The sequence below is a fragment of the Podarcis liolepis genome (genome assembly GCF_965112155.1).
Source record: "Podarcis liolepis genome assembly, chromosome: W".
Lineage (NCBI taxonomy): Eukaryota > Metazoa > Chordata > Lepidosauria > Squamata > Lacertidae > Podarcis > Podarcis liolepis.
This window is the reverse complement of record NC_139568.1, coordinates 27,494,528-27,521,922: the sequence shown is the minus strand read 5'-3', so window position 1 is coordinate 27,521,922 and position 27,395 is coordinate 27,494,528.

Below are 27,395 nucleotides of genomic sequence, written 5' to 3'. Positions count from 1 at the left end.
GGTTATGAAAAGGGTCTCTACAGAGTAATTTTGTCTGAATCTGGACAGGTGATTCTCACAAAGTTTCTAGAGAGTGCTCCAGAACAAGAGCGGGTAGTAGTACACACATTTCCCACAGGTGACAATTCAGATGATGATGATTTTTCTGATGTCACAGATTACAGTGGTACTGATGATGACAGTGATAGCTCAGAGAGTTCAGTTGTAACAGTCATTGAGAGGAAATCTCACACAATGGATAGACCTTCACAGGTGAAGGAAGAACCACTGATTGCTACTGGTTCTCAACAAAGTCCAGAGGTTGAACCAGTGAGCAGAGAGGATCAGAACCTCATACGCAGGTCTGAGAGAGTTACAAAGGGTGTACCACCAAAGAGGTACTCAAAAGAGTTTGCTAACTTAGCTGTTGCATGTGTTGCTATTGTTAACAACTCAAAACAAGTTGAAGCAGTGTCTAAGTCAGAGACAAAGACACAACAGAGAGTAGCAAGCCAAGGTAATGCAGAAGCACTCATTCCTTGGAAGCCAGACAACCAGAGAGGTACACTGGTGAAACCAGTGGTGGGAAGTTCCAAGGGTGGAACTGAAACAACAGGGGACTGTTATATGTATAACAACTGTTTGTTTTCTTCTCTGGATCGTGTTTTGCCTATTGATGCTTTTGGGGGAGGTTGTTGGGAAAAAGCACCAATGCAAAAGCCAGCTGCAGGTGGCTGGAATGCAAAACAGGTTGTTGTTGTTTCAAACTGTACTGTTGGGAAAAAGGGGGAGTCTATTCTCTGTACTGAGCACCGGATGTTAGCTCAGAGTGTCATCTGACCTGTACTGGAAGTACAGGGGTGGAGTTGTGACTCTTCTGATGGAGTCTGAAGGGAGCAGTCACGTTTCTATGTACTGCTGAATGACAGGAATAAAACATGTAAATAGACTCCTGTCTGTCTCATTCCCCCTCCCTGGGGGGGAATGCAAGGAGAGAGAAGCAGAGGGTGTGTTCTCCTCACATCTAACGAGGAGAATCGCCGGTTTACGACCACGTCTGCCGGGAGACGCAGACGGAATGTAAACAAGTATCTCACTCAGTTTGCCTCGGGGAGGCCAGTTACCTCTGACTGTGAGCTGAGATACTGACAGCCTTAACCTCCTCATCCATTACTTTGTAGTCTAAAAGAAGTCTATACATTTTTGCTATTATTTTGGTTTTACTATTCAGTAGTTCTCTTTCAAATCTTGAAGGCTCCTTTTCAAAACCTATCTGCTTATCCTGTCTGAACACTTCATTCACCTGGAAGTAATCTAGCCAACTAGAAAAGTGATCTTTTATTTTCTCATAACTTATCAATATTAGTTCACCCTCCTCCCTGTTACGCTACTGAAGCAATGCAGCCGCGAGCTGCTGGTAGCTTGAAAACAAAACATAATGGGAATGTTGGGACTGTTCTGTGGGAAACAGAGGGACAGTCAATTCACAGTGCAGAGGGCACCGGAATTAGCTCAGAGTCTAATATGAGCTGGACAGGAAGTGTTTGTTCTCTCTCGACTGCAGGAGTATGAAGAGAGCAGTCATGTTTTCTGTAATGCTGCAAAGACAGAAATAAAGGCATGTAAATACGTTTCTGTCTATCTCTTTCCCCTGCCCGGGGGGGGGGCAGGAAAGAGGGGGGGGTGTTCTTCTCACACTGAGAAGGATCGCCTATCGTGACCTCTGCCTGGATCTTGCCGGGAAAGCAGACAGGGAGGTCAACAGGAGACCAAGCCGGGTGCCTGGGAGAGTTGCCAGTTTCTCCTGATAAAGGCTTGATTTCCGACATCTGGTAGCATGTAGCCGATGGTTTTGATCCATGAAAGCAACAAGAGAGGTTGATGGATCGTACTTCATCCTCTGCAAGGAGATAAGGAAGATATGGTAGTGTGCGGATGGAAGCTACAAGGACGGCTGAGCACCAGAGGAGGTGTTTTTGCTGAGCAACGGATTCCCTCAAGGTATGGTGATTTTATGGCTGTGAGAGTGAACGCGAGTTGAAGCATTCTTCGGTTCACTGAGTGTCTGCTTTTGGATGAAAACAGCACTGAGAGAAAGCCACATTCTTCGCATTCCTGAGTCTTGATAAGCCAGTTGCTAAGCAACGAAACGTCAGTAAAGTGGAAAGTTACTAGCCAACGGAAAAGGGGCTGGGACTGTGAAAGGCTGGAAAAACACTGGCAAAAAATCCAGCGTTTGTTTTGTCTGCTATCTCACTGCTCTTGGAGGGACTTTCAAAACAGCCTGCGTTTATCTGCAAAGTGCAACGCAGTGAACAGCCAATAGACTCTTGGAATTTTACAGGTTTGAGAGTGAGAGCTGAGGCTTGGATTCAAAATGGATACCAAGAAGGGGGGAGGCTTACCTTACCCACCTCCACTGACTAATGACAATTATTCCTCATGGTCTGTAAAGATGAAAGCCCTGCTTCAGAATCAGAGGATTTTGGGGGTGATTGATAACCCCATCCCTGCTGCACCAACGCCAGGTTGGAATTCACAGAATGTGAGAGCCTGGACGGCCATAATTCTGTGTATCTCAGATGATCAACTCGTGCATATTCAGGATTTGGAATACGCGCGTGAGATTTGGCAAACGCTGCGTAGAATACATCAGAGAGATGCTGGTTCTTCAGCGTTGCTGCATTTTGAAAAACTGACCAATCTGAGGCTAGCGCCTGATGGAGATGTACGAGCGCATCTGACAGAGATGAAATTCTTACGCCAGCAGATGGCGGAACGCAATTTCCCTCTACAGGAAGAGATATTCTGCTTCATGATTATTAACAGCCTTAATCAGACTTATAAAACCGTTACAAGTCAGCTGGGTTCTCTACCTGCTCGAGCTCTTACGACGGAGAGAATTTGTGCCGTGCTTCTCAATGAGAAAGACAGACTTGCTGCAATAGATGTCAAAGACAGGGGGAGAGAAGCTTGGAGTTCAAGCACCCCCGCTGCTATTGCAAGTGAAGAACAGGCTGTTGCTTTGAACGTTGTCCGTTGTTTCAATTGTGGACAGACTGGGCATCTTCAGCGGAATTGTAAGAAGCCACATCAACAGGAAGGAGCTAAGGGGAGCTCTGCAAAGCCTGAGGCGTCAGGCAAAAGTCGTACCAAGTCCCAGGTGAAACCTGCAAAAGCATTGCTGTCAATAAAAGCCGCATTTTCAACGGAGAACGCTTTTGTTCTTGACACGGGATGCACGCAACACATGACATCACACAGAGATCTGTCTTCAACGTTTAAGAAGCAAAGCTTCACTGTGAAACAGGCCAATGGCCAGGAGCTGAAAGCGACTGGGTTTGGAACTGTGTATCTTGAGAGTCTGAACTTGACTATTAACAATGTGTATTTGGTTCCTGATTTAAAGTTCAATCTGCTGAGTGTTTCGCAGATCACAAAGAAAGGACTGACTTTGTCCTATGATAGAGAAAGCTGCAAAATCTTCAAAGATGGAGAGCTGTATCTTTCTGCCAGAGAGAAAGATGGACTGTATTTGTTGACTTTTGATCAAAGTGATTGCATAAATTGTAATGCATCTGAATCTAACATGATTTCTCTTGCAGGTATGACGAAGGACGTCAAGAAGGTGACCGAGGTTAACAGGGCATTTCAGCGAGTGTATGCTGATGTGATTGGTCCTCTAGCACCATCTAGAGGCAATGCAAGATATTATCTTGTGTGTGTGGATTATTTCTCTCATTATGTGTGATTATATATACATTGCAGAAACCACAAGAAGCCTTAGAAAGGTTTAAAGAGTTTTGTGACAAAGTTAAGAATGTTCATGATGCTAACATTGATTGTCTTTTCACAGATGAAAAGCCAGTTTTTCTTTTACAGGATTTTCAGGATTTCCTGCATAAGAAAGGGATCAGGCACAAGACTGCTGTTTCTGCAGAAGCATGGAACAGAGGTGTCTGTGTGCAAGTGAACAAAGAATTGCAAAATGGCATGAAGGCGCAATTGCTGAGTTCACATTTGCCACATGAGTATTGGGCAGAGTCGTTAATGTTTTTTTTTATTACAGTTGGATGAGAAAGGTTTCAAAAGATTTAGGAAGTTCTCCTTTTGAAAAGCTATTCCACAGAAAACCTTCTGTTGTCCATTTTAAGGTTTTTGGGTCTCATGTAAAGACTGAAGCTCCAGGTGGAGTAAAGAATGCTAGAGGCATTTTTGTGGGTTATGAAAAGGGTCTCTACAGAGTAATTTTGTCTGAATCTGGTCAGGTGATTCTCACAAAATTTCTAGAGAGTGCTCCTGAACAGGAGAGAGTAATTGTTCCCACATTTCCCACAGAGGACAATTCAGATGATGATGGTGATTTTACTGATTACAGTGGTACTGAGAGTAACAGTGATAGCTCAGAGAGCTCAGTTGACACAGTCATTGAGAGGAAGTCTCACACAATGGCTAGACCTTCACAGGTGAATGATGAACCACTGTTTACTATTGGAACTGGTTCTCCAAAGAGTCCTGAGACTGAACCAGTGAGCAGAGAGGATCAGCACCTCATACGTAGGTCTGAGAGAGTTACAAAGGGTGTACCACCCAAGAGGTATTCAAAAGAGTTTGCTAACTCAGCTGTTGCATGTGTTACTATTGTTGACAACTCAAGACAGGTTGAAGCTGTGTCTAAGTCAGAGACAAAGACACAACAGAGAGTTGCTAAGCGTAACACTACATTCCCTAGCCAAGGAAATGCAGATGCACTCATTCCTTGGACGTCAGACAACCAGAGAGGTACACTGGGGAAACCAGTGGCGGGTAGTTCCAAGGGTGGAACTGAAACAACAGGGGAGTGTTATATGTATAACAACTGTTTGTTTTCTTCTCTGGATCACGCTTTGCTCGCAGTGCACATTGATTCATATGGGGAAGTATGTTACGATATTGAAGCAATGCAGCCGCGAGCTGCTGGTAGCTTGAAAACAAAACATAATGGGAATGTTGGGACTGTTCCGTGGGAAACAGAGGGACAGTCAATTCACAGTGCAGAGGGCACCGGAATTAGCTCAGAGTGTAATATGAGCTGGACAGGAAGTGTTTGTTCTCTGTCGACTGCAGGAGTATGAAGAGAGCAGTCATGTTTTCTGTAATGCTGCAAAGACAGAAATAAAGGCATGTAAATACGTTTCTGTCTATCTCTTTCCCCTGCCCATGCTACCAGATGTCGGAAATCAAGCCTTTATCAGGAGAAACTGGCAACTCTCCCAGGCACCCGGCTTGGTCTCCTGTTTCTCCTGATAAAGACTTGATTCCTCACACTCCCCCCCTTAATATTGTGTTATACGTTATCCACTTCTCTTTGATGTTGTTACTTTTTTTAACAGATATTGCTTCTAGTGGAGAGTTCCATCTTGGGGCTTTCTGTTCCAAATATCTTTTGTATTTTCCCCATACCTTATATATAGCATTTCTTATTATATGATTTGAAAAAGTCCTATGTGACTTTATTTTCCCATAATTAAGATAGCCATGCCACCCAAAACGGGTGTCATGACCTTCTAGATCTAAAATATCCCAATTTTTTAATAAATACCAATCTTTCTTTCTTTTTTTTGTAGAGCCCGAACAGGTTTATTATGGTTTTTTTTAATAAAATTTTTTATTGGTTTTACAAAATTTTTTATAGACAATACAAACAAATAGAAAAACAAACAAACATGCATAATTTCATATCCTTTTTTCATAAACCTCACTTCTTCGACTCCCCCAAACCTCCCCTTTCTACATCCCCATTTCCAAAATTATTTCAGCAGATCCTAAGATTTATTTTTATCAAATTTATCCCTTATTTATTTTTTTCTTTTACTTAATCTTTTGTAGCTGTAATCCCCTTTTTTCTAAAACCTCGACATTTTAGCATTCATCAATTCTATAATATTTCTTAAGATAAATTTTAAATTTCTTCCAATCTTCATCCGCCGTCTCTTTCCCCTGATCGCGGATTCTGCCGGTCATTTCAGCCAGTCCCATATAGTCTATCACCTTCATCTGCCATTCTTCCAGAGTGGGTAGATCTTGAGTCTTCCAATGCTTTGCGATGAGAATTCTTGCTGCTGTAGTAGCATACATAAAAAAAGTTCTGTCTCTCTTTGACACCAATTGGCCGACAATGCCCAAGAGAAAGGCCTCTGGTTTCTTAGGGAAAGTACATTTAAGTACCTTTTTCATTTCATTATATATCATTTCCCAGAAAACCTTAATCTTCGGGCACGTCCACCAAAGGTGATAGAAAGTACCTTCAATTTCTTTACGTTTCCAACACTTATTGTCAGGCAAATGGTAGATTTTTGCTAGCTTGACTGGCGTCATGTACCACCTATAGATCATTTTCATAATTGTCAGAGCTGCTTAAAGATCCTAGCTCACAGAGGATCACGCTAGCCAGCGATCATTAAGTAAAAGTCTTTATTGAGTTACAGTTTCCATTCTCACGCTGCTGCGCGCAACTCTACGTCTAGTAGCTAGATCGGCGAAGCTCCGTCTGAGTCTCCGCCCCGTGTGCACCAACTTAATATCCTAGCCCGGCTCCACCTTTTCCGCCTGACTGTCCTCCTCTGGGTCCCTCTACCCCCCGGGGTCTCTTCCTTCCTGGATTCTTCTGACGCCGACCCCCCGGACCCTCCTGTCTCCTTGCGCCGGGCTTTAGGACCTGGCTCTCTTTCAGGGCTGCCCACTGCGTCACCTTCCTGTGCATTTGAACTTGGCGCGCGCGCCCAACTTTCCACTTTCCGTTTGACCGTTTCCTCGCTCCCCGATGGAGGTGTGGCCACTCCTGACTCATGCCCTCCCTCCTGTTGTGAGCTGCCAGCGCTTGCCCCCTGGCTCCCTTCCTCTTCCCTGCTCTCTGGCGGTGACGCTGGCCCCGATTTCCAACTGCTCTCCTCTGAGTCCCCTCTGGCTCTATCTTCCTGGGGTGCCCCCCTAGACTCCCCCCTTGCCCTGGCCACTGGTGCTCCTTTCTGTGAATCTTCTGATTCACTGGAAAGACTCGGAGATCTCGGGTCGTCGTCATCACTCATCTTTTCTTCTGCCTCCTCCCCTTCGCTCTCTGTTTCCTCCCTTGCCCTTGCCTCTGCTCCTGAACCCCTGACATCCATCCCCCCCTCGAAGCCCCCCATTCCCCCCTCCCCTCCTTCTGGTGCGGGAGCTGGGTTCTGCTGTGTCAAAGGGACGAACGTCGGATATCGTTCGCTTCCCGTGGCGGGCCTCCATCTGAAGTCTCCCGGGTCTTCCTCCCTGCTCTCGTCGACGACGGTCACCTCCGCTTCCATCTCTGTGCCGCCGTGCTCGAAACCAGGGTCGTCCCCGAAAACGTCCATGTCCGTCTCTCCCTCACTTCCTCCTGGCGGCGTCGCTCGTCCTGGACCTTCCAGCCACTTCCTGCGCCACTGCTCCTCTGGTCTATCGTCCCACCAATACGAGGGTTCTGAGGCAGATCCCGAGGGTGACCCCTCCGGGGAACGGGCGTCTCGTGTCGGGTCCTCGTCCGAATCGAACCCCCGGAACGTGCTGGCCGAAAGCGTGGGCGTGAAAAGCCAGTCGTCGAAAAAGTCTGCTGGCATTGGTCTATGTGGGAAGAGGGCATGAAACTCGTCTTTGAGCAGAGGTTCGACCAAGGCGTAGCCCGGTACCCAGCTGTTCGCACTGGCCGGGGTGCCCTCCTTGGCGAGAAAGTATTCTACCCCCTCTTCCCCCCATCTGGAGTCCAAAATCTCTGTGACTTCGTTGATGCGCTCCTCCTGTGCCACTCCCGCGTGCCTGGTTCTGTCTCTGAACGGACTCGGTGCCGTTCCGGGTTCCTGAAACCTGTGCGGTGCCTTGTAGGGAGTGAGCACCGATCTGTGGAACACCGGATGCATCCTGGAACCCTCCGGAAGCACCAGCCTGAAAGCTACCGGGTTGACCCGCTCTTCGACTTGGTAGGGCCCCAGTTGCTTATGCCCTAGTTTCTTCTTGGCCAACGACCTGGCCGGCACTGCGTGGGCTGCTAACCAGACCCAGTCTCCCACGTGGATCTCTTCGCCAACCTTCCTGTGTTTGTCCGCTTGTACCTTGTATGCGTGTTTGGCCAGCTCCAGGTGGCGCCGCAGCTGATCGTGGACTTCCTGCAACTCCGACGCGAACGCATCTGCCGTCTGCGGCTCCCCCTCCCCCAGTCTTTCCAGTCCCGGGAAGGTTCTGGGGTGCCTCCCGTTGTTGGCGAAGAACGGCGTGACCCCCGTGGACACGTGCTTCGTGTTGTTGTAGGCGAACTCGGCGAGCGGCAGGTAATCCACCCATGTCGCAGGCTGTTAATTCGCATAACATCTCAGGTACTGCTGCATGATGGCATTGGCCCGCTCCGCTTGCCCGTTGGTCTGCGGGTGTCTCGCCGACGCCAGGTTGATCTTGACGTTCAGGAAGCCCATCAGCTTCTGCCAGAAATTCGAGATGAACTGCCGCCCCCGGTCGGACAGAATAGACCGTGGCAGACCGTGAACCTTGAACACGTGGTCTATGAACAGTTTGGCGGTTTGCTCCGCCGTGGCCACCTTAGCACACGGAATGAAATGTGCCATCTTGGAAAACAAATCCACCACCACCAGCACTGCCGTCTTGCCCCTCGAGCTGGGCAGATCCGTGACAAAGTCCAGGGCCACCCTCTCCCATGGTTCGACCGGAGTTTGCAGCGGTTCCAACAGTCCGGCCGGCGGTCTGTGCACTGGCTTGGCCCTCTGGCAGGTGTCACACCTCGCCACGTAGTCCGCGACCTCCCCTCTCATTCCGGGCCACCAGAAATCCCTGGCTACTAATTCCACCGTCTTCTCCTTGCCAAAGTGCCCGGCAGTGGGCGCGTCGTGCAGCTGCTGCAGCACCTTGGCGCGAAGTTCATCTCCCGGCACGTAGATGGCCCCCTTACGGATGAGCAATCCATCTCTCAGCTGGAAACCGTCGGTCGCTGCCTTGCCCCTTTGCACCTCTGCCATCTTTGCTTGCGCGAAGGAGTCATCCTGCAACGCTCGTCGCACCGCCTCCAGGTCCACGGTTGCCGCGGCGCACGCCCACACTGTTGGTGCGAAGATGTGCATGGCGGCCGCTGGCGTTGCGTCCTCCAGATACTGTGGCTTACGGGAGAGAGCGTCCGCCATGATGTTGGTGTCCCCCGGGACATACTCTATTCGGAAGTCGAAGTTCGCAAAGAACTCAGCCCAACGTATCTGCCTCTGGTTCAGGAACTGTGCTGTGCGCCAGTGCTCCAGATTCTTGTGGTCCGTGCAAACCTGCACCGTGTGCTTGGCTCCGATCAGGAAGTGCCTCCACGCCTTGAACGCTGCATGAATGGCCAGCAACTCCCTGTCCCAGATGGTGTAGTTCTGCTCGGACTTGCTGAGCTTCCTGGAGTAAAACGCTCCCGGCCGCCAAACCCCCTGCGGGTCTTTCTGCAGCAGGACTGCCCCCACGGCTCTGTCCGAGGCGTCTGTCTCCACCCTCATCGGCCTGCTGGGGTCGACATGCAGCAGCTGCTCTTCCGACGCGAAGAGACGCTTGAGTGCCTGAAAGGACTGCTCCGCCTGCTCTGTCCAGATGAACTTCTTTTTCTTGGAGCTAAGCGTGTCCGTGATGGCCGCTGTCTGCATAGCGAAGCCCTTGATAAACTTGCGATAGAAGTTCGCAAAGCCGACAAACCGTTGGACCTCCTTCCGGTTGCGTGGGCTTTTCCAATCCAACACCGCTCGAACCTTGGCGCTGTCCATGGCGAGCCCCTTGTCAGACAACTTGTAGCCCAGAAAATCCACCTCCGTCACGTCAAATTGGCACTTCTCCAGCTTGGCGTAGAGCCTATGCTGCCTTAGCCTGCTCAGCACTTCCTTGACGTGTCTGTCATGCTCCTGCTGCGATTCCGAAAAGATCAGGATGTCATCTAAGAAACAGACGCACGTCTTGTAGAGAAGTCCCGCCAACACGTGATGCATGAAAGCTTGAAAAACGTGGGAGCCATTTTGCAATCCAAAAGGCATAACTCTATATTCGTAGGTGCCCAGTGGCGTGAACATGGCTGTCTTCCACTCATCTCCTTCCCGCATGCGAATGAGGTTGTACGCCCCTCGCAGGTCTAACTTGGTGAACACGCTGCCCTTCCGCACCTTTGCTAGGAGGTCGTCGATTCGGGGCATGGGGAAGTCCGATGGCTTGGTCACACTGTTTAAGATGCGATAGTCCACTACAAGTCTTTTCTGGGGCGTGTCCCGCTTCTTAACAAAGAATACAGGACTGCCCCCCGCTGCCTTGGACTCCCGGATGAAACCGCGCTCCAAATTATGATCTATGAACTCTTTGAGTTCTTGCAGTTCGTCCTCTGACATGGAATACAGCTTCCCTTTAGGCAGCGCCGCCCCCGGCAGCAGGTCAATCTTGCAGTCATATGGTCTGTGAGGTGGTAGCCTGTCTGCCTCCTTCTCGCAGAAAACTTCCAAAAATTCTGCGTACTTGTGGGGAATCGCTTGCAGCGTGCCTAGCAGCAGCTGTGACTCCTCTTCCTCTCCTTCCTGCCGGGGCACGATGCAGTGTTCAGCACAAAAGGAAGAGCCGAAAGTCAGTTGCCTCTGGTACCAAGCCAGCGTTGGGCTGTGCTTGTCCAGCCAACTCATGCCCAATACAATGGGCGTGTCCGATAGTTGAGTGACGTTGAAGCTGATGATTTCTCTGTGATTCCCAAGTCGCATCACCATTGGTGGCGTCTGCTTCACCACTTGCCCCCCGAGCAGCTCCCTGCCATCCACCGTGACAACCTGCAGGGGCAGCGTGGCAGGCAGCAACTGTATAGCGTGCCGGTCGACAAAGTCCTGCCCTATAAAGTCCGCATTGCTTCCTGAGTCAATGGTGATTGGCACGTCCATGGTGATTCCATTGGGCAGCTGGAGCGATGCGGTGAGCCTCACTACTGGTTTGGGCGGGAGGGGGTTCACGGGCTGTAAAATCTCTGGGGACTGCGTCACTAACACGTCTGGCTGGGCCCCAGCGCCTCTTCCTCCAGCCAGACTGCGTCGTTTCCCTGCTGTGGTTCTCCTTGCTGCGTTGCTGCAGTCACCATTGCTGAGGCTGCAGTGTGCTTGTGGAGCCTCCGGGGACACTCTTTCGCCATATGCCCTGGATCCTCGCAGATGTAACACTTCCTGTTCCCTCTAGGAGGCTTCGCTTTCACTGTTGCCGGTGCTAGGGCTCTGGCTGCTGACTGAGCCCTTGCACTTCCAACCTCCATAGGTTCCGCCCCTCCTCCTGGCGGAGGCGTGGATTGCGCACGCGCTGCTTCTCTGGGAAGGAAGGAGGAGCCCCTGGCTGGTTCGCGCCCTCCACGCCCTTCGTCCCTGCTCCATGGACGTTCTTCCAGCCGCACCCCCACCGCCAGCGCCCTTTGAACGACCTCCTGCGTGGTCCGGGGTCTCTCCCCCCTCGCGATTTCATCTTTAATCGAGCTGTGCAACCCCTCCCAAAAGAGGTCTCTTACAGGGGCCGAATCTCAGTCCCATTCCAGGGCACTGACCAAAGCGAAAAAGCGGGCATGGTACTGCCTTACGCTGGCCCTCCCTTGCCTTAGTCCATGCACCTCCTTCCGGGCAAGATCCACGTCAATGCTTGATAAAAAACACCCATCCATCGCTTTAATAAAGGCATCCGCATTTTGGAGCGCCGGATCCTTATCTCTCCACAAATTGCGCAGCCATGCTTTAGCATCCCCATGCAAATGGGACATGATGAATCCCACTTTCTCTTGCTCATCTCTAAAGTCTTTATTCAGCAGTTGCAGTGCGCACAGTACGTCTGCTCTAAAGTTGGGATACTGTTGCAGGTTCCCATCGAAGTGAGAGACCAGACCGCCTGTTCGTCTCGCCAACCCAATTCCCTCCTGTCTGGGTGTCAGTTGCCCTTGCTTTGTAAGCACGTCTAACCTGACCTGGAGATCCCTGCAGGCGGCAGCTGCCTCCTCCTCTCTCTTCCTGGATGCGAGAGCCTCGGCATTCAGTTGTGACACTGCTTCTCTGAGTTCCGCTATCTGCTGCTCAGCCGTCATGTCGGCTGCCGTTCGTGAGCTCGCTAGTAGGCACCTGCTTCTCTCCTCTCCTCGAGGCTGTAGATGCCCACAATTCGGGGACGGAGCTTACTGTCAGAGCTGCTTAAAGATCCTAGCTCACAGAGGATCACGCTAGCCAGCGATCATTAAGTAAAAGTCTTTATTGAGTTACAGTTTCCATTCTCAAGCTGCTGCGTGCAACTCTACGTCTAGTGGCTAGATCGGCGAAGCTCCGTCTGAGTCTCCGCCCCTTGTGCACCAACTTAATATCCTAGCCCGGCTCCACCTTTTCCGCCTGACTGTCCTCCTCTGGGTCCCTCTACCCCCCGGGGTCTCTTCCTTCCTGGATTCTTCTGACGCCGACCCCCCGGACCCTCCTGTCTCCTTGCGCCGGGCTTTAGGACCTGGCTCTCTTTCAGGGCTGCCCACTGCGTCACCTTCCTGTGCATTTGAACTTGGCGCGCGCGCCCAACTTTCCACTTTCCGTTTGACCGTTTCCTCGCTCCCCGATGGAGGTGTGGCCACTCCTGACTCATGCCCTCCCTCCTGTTGTGAGCTGCCAGCGCTTGCCCCCTGGCTCCCTTCCTCTTCCCTGCTCTCTGGCGGTGACGCTGGTCCCGATTTCCAACTGCTCTCCTCTGAGTCCCCTCTGGCTCTATCTTCCTGGGGTGCCCCCCTAGACTCCCCCCTTGCCCTGGCCACTGGTGCTCCTTTCTGTGAATCTTCTGATTCACTGGAAAGACTCGGAGATCTCGGGTCGTCGTCATCACTCATCTTTTCTTCTGCCTCCTCCCCTTCGCTCTCTGTTTCCTCCCTTGCCCTTGCCTCTGCTCCTGAACCCCTGACAATAATATTTTCTTTTAAGGCATTACATGCCGTAAATTTTAAACCGGTGGTCCACAACTGTTCCCAGTCAGCAAACATGATGTTATGACCAATATCCTGTGCCCACTTAATCATAGCTGATTTAACTGTTTCATCTTGTGTATTCCATTTCAGCAACAAGTTATACATTCTTGACAAATTCTTAGCATTGGGTTCTAACAGTTCTGTTTCTAGTTTTGATTTCTCCACCTGGAAGCCAATTTTCCTGTCTTGTTTATAAACCTCCATTATTTGATAATAATGGAGCCAATCTCGTACTTTAGTTTTCAATTTCTCAAGACTCTGTAGTTTCAATTTGTCACCCTCTTGTTCCAAAATTTCCCAATACTTTGGCCATTTGGCCTCCATATTGAGTTTTTTCACAGCTTTAGCCTCCAAAGGCGACAACCATCTAGGAGTTTTGTTTTCCATCAAATCTTTATATCTAATCCAAACATTATATAATGCTTTTCTGACAATGTAATAATAATAATAATAATAATAATAATAATAATAATAATAATAATAATAATTTTATTTATATCCCGCCCTCCCCAGCCGAAGCTGGGCTCAGGGCGGCTAACAACAATCAAAATAGCTCAACATTCTAAAACATTCATTATAAAATTAATTAAATCAAATTAAAATCAAATTAATGGCAACCATCAAGCAAAATTTTGTGCAGATTGCCAGAGGAGGGGGTCAGGCTGCGCCCTGACAAAAGGCCTGGTGGAACAGCTCTGTCTTGCAGGCCCTGCAGAAGGATGTCAGGTCCTGCAGGGCCCTAGTCTCTTGTGACAGAGCGTTCCACCAGATTGGAGCCACGGCCGAGAAGGCCCTGGCTCTAGTTGAGGCCAGCCTAACCTCTCTGAGGCCTGGGATCTTTAGGGTGTTTTTATTTGCAGACCGTAAATTTCTCTGTGGGACATACCAGGAGAGGCGGTCCCGTAGGTACGAGGGTCCTAGGCCGTATAGGGCTTTAAAGGTTAAAACCAGCACCTTAAACCTGATCCTGTACTCCACCGGGAGCCAGTGCAGCTGGTACAGCACCGGATGGATATGATCTCGCAGAGAAGACCCCGTAAGGAGTCTCGCCGCGGCATTCTGCACCCGCTGGAGTTTCTGGGTCAGTCTCAAGGGCAGCCCCACGTAGAGCGAGTTACAATAATCCAGTCTGGAGGTGACCGTCGCATGGATCACAGTGGCTAGGTCAGGGCGAGAGAGATAAGGAGCCAACTGCTTAGCTTGGCGGAGATGAAAAAATGCCGCCTTTGTTATAGCTGTAATCTGCGCCTCCATAGAGAGGGAGGTATCAAAGATTACACCCAAACTCTTCACGGATGATGCTGGCACTAATTGCACCCCCGCAAGAGACGGGAGTTGCCCCCTCAATCCCATATCGCTCCGTCCCAGCCAGAGGACCTCTGTCTTCGAAGGATTTAACTTCAACCGGCTCCCACGTAACCATCCAGCCACAGCTTCCAGACATCTGGTCAGTGTATCTGGGGCCGAGTCAGGATGGCCATCCATCAACAGATAGAGTTGGGTGTCATCGGCATACTGATTTTTATGTGATTTTTAAAGGCCTTGTGCACCTTAACTTTGTCATACCATAAATATGCATGCCATCCAAATGCGTTATTAAAACCTTCTAAATCTAGTATATCTGTATTCTCAAGGAGCATCCACTCTTTCATCCAGCAGAACGCTGCTGATTCATAATACAATTTTAAGTCCGGCAGGGCAAATCCCCCTCTTTCCTTTGCATCCGTTAATATCTTAAATTTTATTCTGGGCTTTTTGCCCTGCCAGACAAATTTCGAAATGTCCTTCTGCCACCTCTTGAAACAGTCCATCTTGTCAAGAATTTGCAATGTTTGAAACAAAAATAACATTCTAGGCAATACATTCATCTTTATAGCTGCAATTCGGCCTAACATTGAAAGCTTCAAATTTGACCATATTTCTAGATCCTTTTTAACTTCTGACCAACATTTCTCATAGTTATCTTTAAACAAATTCAGATTCTTAGATGTCATATGAACCCGTAAATATTTCACCTTCTTAACCACCGTCAAGCCTGTTTCATTCTGGAACTTCTCCCTTTCCATGACTGTTAAATTTTTCTCCAAAACCTTAGTGTAGTGGTTGGGAGTTACTCGTGCGTAATCCTGCTCCGTTTGAGCGTCGGATTGCCTGGTTAAACCCTCCGGACTGCGCAGCCCATCTTAGCATGGCTGCCCTTAGTCACTCGTAGAATCTGTCTGTGGGCGTTTCTTAAAGCGTTGCCAACATAAGAGTTGTTTGACGCCCAATCGTTTCCGCCTCTCACTGCGCGGGAGTCTCCTGCGCAGGGTGGGCGTGGGCAGCGGGGTGCTTGGGCTCTCCTCGCTAACTTCCAACGAAGAGTCTTGGAGCCCCTGCACCTCCCTGTCCCGTTGCTCTCCCTGATCCCTGGTGTTACACTCATTCTCTTCCCCTTCTTCCCGGCTGAGTCTCCCTCTAGCGCTTGGACCTTCCCCTGCAGAATCTGAGACCCTTTCCTTCTCCCGTGCCTCTGATGGCAGTTCCCTGACATCCACCTCCCTCCCAGAGCCCCCTTCACTCCCCCTCCGACCCGGGGGCTCTATTGCAGCCTTTTCTCGGGTCGGCGAGCCAAGGAAACCCCTGAAAGAGCTGTCCTCCTCATCTGTGGGTGTGAACACCTCTTCCCACCTGCCAAGGTTCCCACCCAAGGAATAACTCTCCCAATCCGATTCTTCTTCGGATTCTGAAAACCCTTCGAAACTCTCTTCCTCCTCTGTGGTGCCGAACTGTTCTTCCCAGAATCGCTCTAAGGGCTTGGGCTTATCTGGGAACCGTCGGTGGAACACTTCCACCATGTGCTCGTCGCCCACTGCCTCTGCTGGCACCCACGTGTTTTCCGACCAGGGCTCTCCTTCCCACGCCACCAAGTACTGCACCTGCCGCCCTCGCCACCTTGAGTCCACTATCTCTGCGGCCGAGCTCTGGTGTTCCCTCTCTTCTACCTGTGGTTGTGGCAAGACTTCTACCTCCCGCCCCTCGAATTCCCGCCCCTCTCTGTGTGGTGAGAGTAAGGACCTGTGGAACACGGGATGTATTTTCATGTTGTCGGGCAACCTGAGCTTGAACGCCACTGGGTTTATCTGTTGTATGACTTCAAACGGGCCCAGTCTTCTGGGCTGCAACTTCTTGCACCCTCCCTTAAAGGGTAACCCTTGAGTGGACAACCACACGCAATCCCCCACCCTAATGGTTTCCCCTTCCCTCCGGTGTTTATCTGCTTGCTTCTTGTAACTGGCTTTGGCCCTTTCTAGGTTCGTCTTGAGCTGTTGATGTAACGCTTCCATTTCTTCCACAAACTGTTCAGCTGCAGGCACACTCCAGCTCTGTTCCTCATTACCCGGGAATGCCCTGGGATGACACCCATAATTGGCCAAAAATGGACTCATTCCTGTGGATACATGTTCAGCGTTATTGTACGCAAATTCTGCTAGCGCTAGTTTCTCTACCCAATCATTCTGCCTTTCGCTAACGTAGCAGCGTAAGTATTGCTGAAGAACACTGTTTGCCCTTTCCGCCTGCCCATTGGTTTCTGGGTGTCTCGCTGTCGAGAAGCTGACCTCAACCTGCAGTAGGCTCATGAGCTTCCTCCAGAACCGGGAAGTAAATTGTTTTCCGCGGTCAGACAAAACCCTCAAGGGGGCGCCATGCAGCCTGAAAATGTGTTCTACAAACAACCTTGCCGTTTCTTCTGCTGTCACTGCATGGGAGCAGGCGATAAAATGGCACATTTTGGTTAGCAAGTCGACTACTACCATCACTGCTGTTTTTCCCCTCGATTTGGGCAAATCCGTCATGAAATCAATTGACACCACCTCCCAGGCTTTGTTGGGTGTGTGTAAGGGTTCCAGCAAACCCGCTGGCATCATGCGTTCCCCTTTGGCCCTCTGGCATCGGTCACACCCTCTTACATATTCCCTTACATCTTCCCTCACCCGTGGCCACCAAAATTGTCGGGTCACCAGCATCATGGTTTTGTGTTGCCCAAAGTGCCCCGCTGTGGGGGTGTCATGTAGTTGTTTGAGTACCCTTCTTCTTAGAGCCTCCCCCGGTACGTACATCGCCCCCCTGTAGTACAACACCCCTTCCTTCTCTTCAAACCCCTCTGGTGCTCCCCTCCCCTCTTGGAGTTCCCTGATCTTTGTCCAGGCAAATTCATCGTCCCTAGTGAGTCCGGCCAGTTCTCTCGTGCCCACTAGAGTCCCCCCCCCACACCCATCGGTCCTCAGGTATGATGTGGCGGGTCTCCGGCGGCCCCTCTCCTTCGAAGTACTCTGGTTTCTGTGAGAGAGCGTCTGCTCTCACGTTTTGCTCGCCGGGCACATACTGGATTTCGAAGGAAAACTTGGAAAACTCCTGCGCCCAGCGGATCTGTCTCTGGTTGAGCACCCGTGCTGTCCGCCAATATTCCAAGTTCTTGTGATCTGTGCAGACCTGGATCTTATGCTGCACCCCTATCAGCAAATGGCGCCACCGACGAAAGGCGGCGTAAATTGCTAGCAGTTCTCAGTCGTACACGGTGTAGTTTTGTTCCGACTTGCTCAGCTTCCTCGAGAAAAAGGCACACGGTTTCCATTCTTGCTTGTTCAGTCCTGGCTGCAACAGAACCGCCCCGATGGCTCTGTCTGATGCGTCCGTCTCCAACCTCAGTGGTTTCTCCAAATCCACATGTAGTAATTGTTCCTCCGACGTGAATGCCTTCTTCAAATTTTCAAAGGATTGCTGGGCTTCCTCCGTCCACACAAACTTTCTTTTGCTACTGAGACAGTCCGTGATTGGGGCAGTCAAGTGCGCAAAGTTCTTGATGAACTTCCTGTAGAAATTGCCAAAACCTAGGAACCTCTGCACATCCTTTCGGGTCTTTGGGGTCTTCCACTCTAATACTGCTTGCACCTTGCTTGGGTCCATCACTAAGCCTTTGTCAGATAACTTGTACCCCAGGAACTCCACCTCTCGGGCATGAAACTGACATTTCTCTAGCTTGACCCACAACTGGTGTTTCTGCAAACGTTGTAGCACTTCCCTGACATCTCTCACATGTTGTTCCTCATTTTCTGAATAAATCAAGACGTCGTCCAGGAAAGCTACACAGTTCTTGTAAAGCAGAGACCCCAACACGTGGTGCATGAAAGCTTGAAAACAGGCGGAGCCTGACTGTAATCCGAAGGGCATAACAAGATATTCAAAAGCCCCCAGGGGTGTGAACATGGTGGTCTTCCATTCATCCCCCTCTCTCATCCGGATTAAGTTGTAAGCCCCCCTCAGATCTAGCTTCGTGAAAATCTTTCCCTTCCTCACTCTCGTCAGAATGTCATCAATTCTGGGCATCGGGAACGTCACAGGTTCTGACACCAAATTTACCCCCCTAAAGTCCACGACCAGTCTCGGTTTATCAGTGTCCTTTTTGTCCACAAAAAATACTGGACTGCCCCCCACTGCCTTGGACTCTCTTATAAACCCTCTCTTTAGGTTCTTGTCGATAAAGTCCCGTAACTCCTTCATCTCTCTGTCTGACATGGCATACAGCTTACCCACCGGCAGCTGCGCCCCAGGGAGCAAATTGATCTGGCAATCGAACGGCCTGTGGGGTGGCAGTCTATCTGCCTCCTTTTCACTAAAAACCTCCTTCAGATCAGCATATTGCCGTGGCACCTTCCCTTTACCCTCCACTGCAGTGCTTGCCACTCTGGCTACGCTCATCCTTGGCGTTTCCCCTCCTAGGCAGTGCTGCAGGCAGTAGTCAGACCCAAAGCTGACGGTCCTCTGATGCCACGCCACCACCGGATCATGTTGCGCTAACCAGCTCATCCCTAATATTATTGGGGGACCCGCTAATGAGGCAACGTGGAAAGCGATTGTCTCTGAGTGCCTAGACACTCTCATTCTCATCGGTGGAGTCTGGTGGGTAACTTCCCCCCCAATCAGCTCCCTCCCATCAATGGTGGTGACTTGCAGAGGTGCATCCAAAGGTAGCAGGTGAAGCTGATGCTCTAAAGCAAAGTCCCTGCTAAAAAAATTGCATGAGCTTCCTGAGTCCAGCATACCTTGAACCTTCACTGGGTGCCCACTTGGGAGCTCAAGCACCACCTCAATGGCAATTGCTGCTCTTGGAGAATCTGGTTTGGGCACATTCATTGGTTGTTGGCTCGGCTGCTGTGCCCGCTGATTGGCAGCCAAGCGTTTCCGTTTCCCTGCTCCGGAGTCTGGGGTTCCTCCTCCTCGCCCCCCACGGCCCCCACCATTGCTTGCCAGGCCTTTCTTTGTGGGCAGACTCTGGCAAAATGTCCTGGCCTTTGGCAAAGGAAACATTTCTTGGTCGTTTTTACATCCTTTCCCTCCTTTTTGCGACTCCCGCTGGCGTTTGAAACTTCCTGGGCGCACGCACCGCCTATTTCCATTGGCTCCGCCGGCGGGGAAGGCTGCCTAGGTATTCTAGGAATGCGGTAGTCATGACAACGCTGCTCTCTCCCTTCCCGCCTCTCCTGAGCCCACGCTTCCTGTCTTACTCCAATCGCAAGGGCTGCCTTGGTCAGCTGGTCCATAGACTGTGGGCGGGGTGCGCACGAAAGCTCATCCTTGACCGTTGGTGACAGCCCCTCCTCAAATAGCATTTGTATGGGTTCCGAGTCCAGCTGCCACCCCAGACGATGAACAATCATGGCAAAACGTGACCAATAGTCTCTAACTGACCCTTCTCCCTGCTTACAGCTTAGCAGTTCCCGTTTGGTCACACTCTGCTGCACATCGCTACTGAACATAGCATCCATCGCCTGAAAGAATTTCGATAGATCCTCCATGGCGTCATTCTGCGTCGCCATAAGCAGTCGAATCCACTCTCTCGCCCCGTCCTCCAAGTGCCCCACAATATAAGCAACTTTGGCTGCGTCATTTTCAAAATCATTTTTCTGCAGCTTCAAGGCATATTCTATTTCTGTTCTAAACGCCCCATACTCTTGAGGCTTTCCCCCAAACTTGTGCACCAGTCCCGGTACCTTCCTCGCTATGGGGGTGGGTTTCCCCTGGGCATCCAGCGACCGTCGTTCGCCCAGCCTCGCCGTCAGGATGGCTATGTGCTCTTCCAAATCGCGGTTTCTCTCCTCCAGCGATTGGCCTCCAGCCGCCCCTCCCGTGGCTCCGGCTCCTCCGGTCTTACTCATGATGCCCCCTTCTGCTTGTTGCGCATGAGCAACTTTCAGGGACAGACAGATTGCTGTAGTGGTTGGGAGTTACTCGTGCGTAATCCTGCTCCGTTTGAGCGTCGGATTGCCTGGTTAAACCTTCCGGACTGCGCAGCCCATCTTAGCGTGGCTGCCCTTAGTCACTCGTAGAATCTGTCTGTGGGCGTTTCTTAAAGCGTTGCCAACATAAAAGTTGTTTGACGCCCAATCGTTTCCGCCTCTCACTGCGCGGGAGTCTCCTGCGCAGGGTGGGCGTGGGCAGCGGGGTGCTTGGGCTCTCCTCGCTAACTTCCAACGAAGAGTCTTGGAGCCCCTGCACCTCCCTGTCCCGTTGCTCTCCCTGATCCCTGGTGTTACACTCATTCTCTTCCCCTTCTTCCCGGCTGAGTCTCCCTCTAGTGCTTGGACCTTCCCCTGCAGAATCTGAGACCCTTTCCTTCTCCCGTGCCTCTGATGGCAGTTCCCTGACACTTAGTCTTTTGTTTGTTCAATTTAAATCCGGCAACTTGACCAAATTCTTGAATTAACTCTAAAACCCTTTTTGTACTAGTGTCTGGCTCTTGTAAAGTAAGTACTAAATCATCTGCGAAGGCCCTTAACTTGTACTGTTTAGCTCCGACCTGTACCCCTTTAACCAGCTGGTCACCTCTAATCATGTTTAGCAACACCTCCAGAACTGATATAAAAAGTAGTGGGGAGATTGGGCACCCCTGTCGTGTCCCTTTTTCTATTTTAAATTCTTCGGTTATCACAATCAACTTAGCCTTTTGTTCAGAGTATATTGCACGAATACCATTCTCAAATCCTCGGCCTACCCCCATCCCATAAAGATTCTTTTTCATAAAACTCCAAGAAATATTGTCAAAGGCTTTCTCCGCGTCCACAAATATCAGAACTGCTTTAGTATTTAAATTCACCTCTAGTAATTCCTCACATTATCTGATAAATGTCTTTTTGGGAGAAAGCCTGCTTGGTCCTTATGAATCTCTTCCATCAGCACTCTTTTCAGTCTTTTTGCCAAAATGTCTGCAAAAATTTTGTAATCCACATTAAATAAATACCAATCTTTCAACCAGAGAAGACATGAGGCTTCGTAATATAGCTTCAAATCCGGTAACCCGTAGCCACCTCTTTCAACAGTATCTATTAATATCTTATGCTTTACTCTTGGTCTTTTACCCTTCCACAAAAATTTAGAAATTTCTTTTTGCCACTTGTTGATACTGCTGGTCTTTCCTGTAATTGGAATCGTTTGGAATAGAAAGAGTAGCTTCGGTAAAACTATCATTTTAATTACCGAAATACGGCCCAGGAATGATAAATTTAACCTTGTCCATGTCTCCAACTGTCTTTTGATATCTTTCCAACAATTGGGATACTGCCAGAGAGACAAAGTCCATCATGGCCCCAAGCCATCTGCCGGACGATCCATCGATCTCCCATAAGCACGCAGTATCAGCATTTAGCGACATGAGTTTCTCGAAAATATCTTGCCACATTCTAGAGCTCATGCACACTCTATCAGCAGATAATGCACAGCAAAAGTCACACTCGGGAGAGCATTATTTACAAGTTTTATTCAGCGTTGATCAGAACAAAGAAAGACATGACTGCCTGCGTCAATGTCTCCAGACACAGAGAGTGAGAAAACGAAAGCAAAAGACACAACAGAAACATCCTGTGAAAACAGGAAATACGCAGGCTGTGACACAAACATCCTGCTCCCTTTTAAGGTGGAACGGAAATATCCTAACATCCTCCCCCTTTCCGTGCAACCTGTAGTACCTGTGGTTCAACCCAATTGCAACCTTTGTACGTAAACCTTAAGTTGTTCTCTGTTAACAACCTTAGACAACAGATCAGCAGGAATTTCATTTCCTGGCATGTAGGACACCTGAATGAGTCCTTTCTGAATACACTCTCTTGCACGATGTAGCTTAATCTGCAAGTACTTGGTTCTTTGCTTGCAACTCTCTGAGTTCAGCAAAGCCAAACACGATCTATTGTCTTGATACACTTGTACAGGACATTTCACAGAAACTCCGATGTCCTTAAACAGTTGCATCAACCATTCACAATCCATGAGTGAAAATGACAGAGCATTGAGTTCTGCTTCACAGGAACTTAGGCTTACTGTCGTCTGCTTCCTGCACAACCAGTCAAACAGGCAGTGGTTGTACATGTAGCATACTCCAGAAGTGCTAGTACCATCCGTGGTGTCACTTCCAAAACTTGCATCTGCAAAGATTTCAAGACCTCCAGTCTTCTGACTGGTGAACCTCAGCCTGTAGTGCAAAGTCCCTTTCAAATAGCGGGCTATGCGCTTCAGAGCTTTCCAATCCTGAACAGTAGGATTGTTAGCATGTCTGCTAAGCAGGTTAGTGCTTACAGCTATGTCGGGTCTTGAACATCTAGCAATGAAATTCAACTTGCCTAGAATGCATCTGTACAGCGTAGTGTCAGAAAACACTTCAGCAGTACTGTCTACCTGGTAACCTGTCACCATCGGTGTGTCTGCTGGGTTTGCATCAACCAAATTCTTTTTTTTTTCATCTTTAAATTTTTATTCAATTTTCCTTTTGCTTATATTGGTTACAACCATAATTACAAATATACAGTTTTTGAACCTCCACCAGCACCTCCCACAATCATCCATTTTTCTTATTTTCCCGCATTTTCTATATAATATTGCTGATTTGCCATTATCTTACACCTCTCTGATTCTGTCATGCAATATACCTTACAGTATTACAAAGTCTCTTTAAACCCCACTAGCGTTGTTTGTTGATCACATATAGATTCCAGATATACCGCAAACTTTCCCCAGTCCTCGATGAATTTTTGATCTTTCTGATATCTTATTCTTCCAGTCATTTTGTCCAATTCTGCGTAATCTATGAGTTTCATCCTCCATTCATTCAAAGTCGGCATTTCCTCCTGTCTCCACCTCTGGGCCATCAGTGTTCTTGCTGCTGTGACAGCGTATTGGAACAGTTTGTAGTCCCGTCTTTTTATCTCTCTTCCTGTTATACCTAGCAGGAAGGATTCTGGCTTCTTAACAAACGAATATTTAAACATCTTTTTCAATTCACAGTAGATCAATTCCCAGAATCCCCTCACCTTCCTGCAATCCCACCACATATGAAAGAGAGATCCCTCTTTTTCTTTGCATTTCCAGCACCTATTGCATGTCTTATACATCTTTGCCAGTTTTGCCGGTGTAATATACCACCTGTACACCATCTTCATTATGTTTTCCTTTAGTGCTGTGCATGCAGTAAATTTCATGTTTTCGTTCCATACCTTTTCCCAATCCTCTAATTGTATACTGTAACCAAAGTCTCTGGCCCACTTAATCATGACCGACTTAATCTCCTCGTCCTTTGTTTGCCATTCCAAAAGTAATTTATACATTTTCGAAATTATCTTAACATCATTGTCAATTATATCTGATTGAAATTTAGACACTTTTTCTATGTAACCCTTTTCTTTAAGATCTTTGTTAAACATTGCATTTACCTGAAAGTAATGCAGCCAATCATAAACCTGGTCCTTGACTTGTTCATATGGCTTCAGTTTCCATTTCTCCCCCTCTTTCACTACCAGTTCGCCATATGTTATCCAATTTGGTCTCATATTAATATTTTTTACTGACATTATCTCTAGTGGTGACAACCAGTGCGGGACTTTAAATTCCAAAATATTTTTCTACCTGTCCCAAACCTCTATTAAAGAACCCCTAATAACATGGTTAGTGAAACCTTTATGGACTTTCTTCTTCTCCAACCACAAATAGGCGTGCCATCCAAACCTATTACCATGACCCTCTAGATCTAATAGTTTGTTGTTATTTAACTTTATCCACTCCTTTAGCCAGCAAAGACAAGACGCCTCGTAATATAATTTTAGGTCTGGCAGGGCAAAACCGCCTCTTTCCTTGGCATCTGTCAGTAACTTAAATTGTATTCTTGGCTTCTTGCCCTGCCAGATATATCTCGAAAGCGTTCTTTGCCACTCTTTAAACACACTTATTCCCCTGATTATAGGGATCATTTGAAACAGAAATATCATCTTTGGGAGCACACACATTTTGATTGTTGATATTCTGCCCCAAAAGGACAGTTTCATTCTACCCCAGGTTTCTAAATCTTTCTTAATTCCCTTCCACGCCTGAATATAGTTGTTCTGATATAAATCAATGTTTTTTGGGGTCAGCCATATTCCCAAATATTTTACCTTTTTGGTCACATCAATCCCTGATTCTCGTTGCAATTCATCCACTAGACTCTGGTCGATATTCTTAACCATTATTTTTGTTTTCTTTTTGTTTAACGTAAATCCGGCCACTTTACCAAACTGGTCTATTTCCTCCAATACCTCATTTAAACTGTTTTTAGGTTCTTCAATCGTTATTACTATGTCGTCGGCAAAGGCTTTAATCTTGTATTCATTTTTGCCGACTGTCACCCCCTTTATTTTATCATTGTTCCTTACTGAGCCTAAAAGGACTTCCAGGACTGTTATAAATAGTAACGGCGAGAGAGGACACCCCTGTCTGGTACCTTTCGATATCTTAAATTCTTCAGTGTGTATGTTATTCACGATCAATTTAGCTCTTTGTTCCGAATAAATTGCCCTTATTCCGTTATAAAATTCGTTCCCAACTTCCATCATTTCTAAATTTTTTAACATAAATTCCCACGATATATTATCGAAAGCCTTCTCTGCGTCCACAAACATTAATAGAGCTTGCTTCTCATTCCTTACAGACAGATATTCCAGAATATTTATTATGTTCCTAACATTGTCTTTCAACTGTCTGCCCGGGAGGAAGCCTGCCTGGTCTACATGTATTACTTCCTGCAGTATCTTCTTTAATCTTTTTGCTAGTATTCCAGCAAAAATCTTATAGTCTGTGTTCAGCAGAGATATTGGCCTTTAATTCTTTACTTGTGTCAAATCAGAGTCTTGCTTAGGAATAAGTGTAATAAAGGCCTCTTTCCACGTTCCGGGGATATCCTGTTGTTTCAGTATGTTGTTCATAACTTCCTTTATTGGTACTATTAAGGCGTGCCTCAGTTCTTTGTAATAACTGGATGTTAAACCATCTGGTCCTGGTGCCTTCCCTTTCTTCAGTTCTTTTATTGTTTCGATTATTTCCTCATTTACAATTGGGGCGTTCAGTCGGTCTTTCTTATCTGTCGGGATCTTTTGCACACTTTTTTTTCCTTTAGAAATCTTTCTATTTTCTTCATGTTGTTCTTTTCTCTGTTGTTATATAAATGTTTGTAAAAATCCAGGAATCCTTTCCTGATAGCTTTAGGGTTTTCAACTTCTTCTCCATCTAAGATAATTTTGTTAATTGTACTTTGTTCCTTCCTTTTCCTAATTTGCCACGCAAGCCATCTGCCAGATTTATTAGCAAATTCAAAGTTTTTCTGTCAAAGCCTTTTGATATTCCATTCCACCTCTTTATTAATAATCATTGCGAATTGTGTCTGCAGGACTTTAATATTCTCTTTTATTTTTAAGCTGTTTGGATTCTTGATTAATTTTCTTTCGTTGTCCATTATTTGTTTTAAAATTTCCTTCCTCCCTTTCTCCCTGTTCTTATTCTTAATCACATTCTGTTGAATAAAGAATCCTCTTATTACTGCTTTGCTTGCATCCCAAACTATACTCATTTTTGTGCCCTTATTCATATTGTCCATAAAGTAATCTGTCAATTTTTTTCTTTGCCTCTTGAATAAGCTTATGATCATCCAGGAGATAATCATTAAGTCGCCATCTAAATGATCTTTCTTCATATCCTTTAACCTCCATTTTTATTGGACTGTGGTCTGATATTGTTTTTGGTTGTATCTCAATCTGTCGGATTATTGGAGTTAGCTCATTAGAGACCCAAATTTGATCGATTCTTGATAGAGATTGATTTGGTTCGGAGTAAAACGTAAACTGCTTCTCCAGCGGATGTCTCAGTCTCCATATGTCAATTAGATTGAAGTTTTTTATCATAGTGAAAAAAGTCTTAGGCAATTTTCCTTCTCTGCTTACATCTTTTTCTCTTAACCTGTCGATTTCCAGTGAAACCACCCCATTCATATCCCCCATAAGTATCATTTTTTGGTCCATGTATTCAAACAACTTTTCTTCCAGATTGCATCAACCAAATTCAACCTGGTTAATACATCAGCAATTTTCTGTGTTTGGTGTACCAGAAAATTACCTGCTTGGTCCCTCTCCACCTGTAGAGAAAGATAGTTGGATACCTCACCAAGATCCTTCATGTCAAAGTGCTCCTTCAGCTGAGCTAGTGTGCTTTGATAAAAAGCCTGATTCTTCCAAAACATCAGAAGATCATCAACAAAACATAAACAATACAGTTTGTTTTGCCCCTCCTCCTTGACAAACACACATGGATCAGCTTTGCCCTGGTGAAAACCTAGAGAAAGCAATGTCTCAGTGAGCTTTGTGTTCCAACACCTGGCACTCTGCTTGAGACCATATAAGGATTTCCGCAGTTTACAGACCATTCCCTTCTGTATCTGCATCCCATCAGGTGGAAGCATAAACAGCTCCTCCCCCAAAATCCTGTACAAAAAAGCTGTATTAATGTCATGATGGGAAACATGCAGTTTCTCCTCCGCAGCGATCTTGAGCATCAGCCGAATGCTCTCATATTTGACTGTGGGTGAATAGGTCTCGTGGTAATCCTGTCCTGGTACCTGTGAAAAACCTCTGGCAACCAATCTGGCTTTGTGTCTGACAACCTTGCCATTCTGGTCTGTCCTGGCCTTGAAGACCCATTTGCTGCCAACCAGTCTCATTCCTTGGACTACCGGTACCAGTTCCCAAGTTTGGTTCCTATTCAAGGAATCAACTTCAGCCTTCATGGCATTAAGCCAAGGCTCAGCATCTTTAGAGGTTAACCCCTGAACCTCTTTGAAGCTTGAAGGTTCCCATACCTTCTCTGAGCTACTAAGAACAGCAGTTGCTGTCTTAGCAAACTCATCAGCAAATCTCTTTGGAGGTCTGCCCTTTGTGGCTCTTTCAGATCTGCGTACTAGACGCAAGTGTTCTGGACTCATCTCCTCTTTCTTAGGAGAAAAGTGACCAATGGTGAACAGTGGTTCTTCCAGTTCATTGTCAGACGCATCAGATCGTCTGATTGAGGCCTTTGCGCTCTTGTAGTC